This window comes from Rattus norvegicus, chromosome 10, assembly GCF_036323735.1.
Source record: "Rattus norvegicus strain BN/NHsdMcwi chromosome 10, GRCr8, whole genome shotgun sequence".
NCBI lineage: Eukaryota > Metazoa > Chordata > Mammalia > Rodentia > Muridae > Rattus > Rattus norvegicus.
The window spans coordinates 80,066,414-80,069,161 of record NC_086028.1 but is presented as its reverse complement, the minus strand read 5'-3'; positions in this window follow the sequence as shown (position 1 = coordinate 80,069,161).

The following is a 2,748-nucleotide window of genomic DNA, read 5'->3' as shown; positions in this document are numbered from 1 at the left end:
ACGACGACCACTTCCGTGTCCACGTCACCTTCCGCGACCACTGAGATAGGCCGGGCCAGAGAGGCCCGAGCGTGTGCCGGCGCGCCCTCTGCCGTCCAGGCTGGCGAACTGCAGTTGTGGAACGCCACCTCTGCTGGGAGGAGTTGAGTTGCTAGACGTGGCAGTCCAGAGGCATCTGGAGCAGAAAGGACTGAAATTGCACTTTACACGAATTGGGTTTGCATCCGTCATGAGATCATCCCTATCCTCTGGATTAGGAGCCAACTCTGAGGGTGTCCTCCAAAATTTCTCCTAGTTCTCTTCTAAATCCGGTTACTGTTAAACTACCTCTTTCCTCTTCTGCTTCAGCCTCCAGCCGTCCTCCACCTCTGTAATCTCAGCATGAGAGGCAGAAGGATCCCCACCAGTTAGAAGCCAGCCTGGTCGACATAATGAGTTCCAGGCCATCCAGGGCTATATAGCAAGAACCTGTCTTCAGAAAATGAAGGGCCAGCCAGCAAGATGGCTCATCTGGTAAATGTGCCTCCCACCAAGACTGCCAATCCCTTGGACCCACAGAGTAAAAGATAACTGACTCCCTCAAGTTGTCCCCTGATCCCCTGATTCTTACGCCCTGGCATGCACATGTGTGTGTATACATACACACACTAAATACATACATACATACATACATACATACATACATATATACATACATAATTTAAAAATGAAAAGCAAGTTTCTGTTAAATGGATGAAGCATTTTTACCACTACAAATCTTATTTTGCCCCTTTTTTTGTGCAGGGGTGGGTATCTATAGATGTGTGTGGTGTCTGTGCAGGTGTGTTTGTGTGAACATGTAGGCCCTAAGTTGACACTGATTGTCTTCCCTGATCTGCTTCCCACATCCTGGGAGAAGAGACTGAGAGCATGCATACCCACCAGACTTTTATGTTGGTTTCCGGGGACCCAAGCTTTGGTCTTCATGCTTGAGTGACACGTGCCTTCTGCTGAGTCATCTCTGGGAAGAAAATCATCTATCCTCAGCCACACACACGGACTATTTTGACTTAAAGTCCTGCTTCTCTTATCTCATCCTATTACTCCTACCCCCCCCCAAAAAAACGTTTACAGTTCACACACATAATTAGCATATACAGAACTTGCCATTTAGGGGTTCCTCTCTCTCCATACTCCAGTTTGAACTGGAGGCTAGGAAGTAGTCCGATAAATTATAATATGCCATTTCCTAAGGTCTGGGTCAAATTTTTGTTATTGATTAAAGATACAGTCAAGAAGGAAGTCCAGTAGAATGAAAGTGGAGCTCTCCACAATCACCTGCAATAGAGGGGGAAGGATAAAATGGAAATCTATTAAACTTGGGCTAGAGAGATGGCTCAGCGGTTAAGAGTACTTCCAGAGGTCCTGAGTTCAAATCCCAGCAACCACATGATGGCTCACAACCATCTGTAATGAGGTCCAATGCCCTCTTCTGGTGTGTCTGAAGACAGATACAGTGTACTTATATATACAACATAAATCATAAAACAAACAAATCTATTAAACAGGCCCCACCCCCAAAGAGCATCCTCCTTGAAGAGAAAGGTAGGATGAAGCTGAATCTTCCAAAGATTTGGGAAGCTTTCCTTAGGATGATGCATTCTTCCGGCTTTGCCTTGAGGTAGACACCATGACTTCTCTTTATTCCCCCTTTGTCTTTATACAGAGTCCCTCCATAATCTGTGTCCCCTCTCCTGGGTGTAGAGAGTGGCTTTGAGACACTCTCTAATTAAAGAACCTGGCCTCCTTCCAGTGAGCTCCCTGTGAAAGGCGCTGGCACATATATGGTTTTTCCACTTGCATGAGAATCGAGGTAGAATTGGTAGCTATGGCCATGAGTGTCACAAGCATTGTAGGAGTAAAGTCCTGGCTGGCACATGCCCAGTCAAGTGAGCCGAGGACATGGCAAGGTGTCATGGCTTCTTCCTCCTCACACTCTGGTAGGAAATGGGAAAGGAGCAAACCACAAATTATTTCAAATGGGCAACCCAATCTGGAGGAGATTCTCTGTAACTAAAGAAGGGTTGTATCAGCTTATGTTACAAAAAGAGCCTTAGACATGGGCTGGAAGAAGTTGTGAAAGGCCAATAGTGGTGAAAGGGAGCCATCATGAATGACTTCTATCCCTCTTTTGGAGTTATGGATTCCCCACCCCCCCAACCCCTACCCTTACCCCCTAACCTCCACTCCTGAGACTAAGGACAGCTGCTAAGGACAGGCATCTGGCAGGGATGTCCCTGCATGGAGGCCCAGAGAAGCCTAGATTGTCTTGAAGGCAGATGCAAGAGTTTTTGAGATACCTGCTAAGGAGAGCCACTAGCAGAGGTGGGACCAGCCCAAGAGAAAGCAATATGTTGCACTCAACAAAGCTGAAAAGACTTGGAGATCTGAAAAGCATTTGACATCTGACATGGAGATCCGGAGTAAGGAGTTTGTCCAGCTGGCTTTCAGCCTTGCTTTGGCCCAGAGTTCCCTCACTATGATCCTTCTCTATGTTTTAGAACAGTAATACATGTCCTGTGCCAATGTATATTGTAAGTATGTGGTCCGTCGTTTTTTTTCCCCCTAGGGAGTTGCAGTTAAGAGATTGCACAGATCTTAGAAGAAACTTTGGATTCTGTTGAGGCTGTGATAGACTATGGGGACTTTTGAAGTTGGACTTGATGCATTTTGCATTATGTGATGGCTACAAGCCTATGAGGCCAGGGA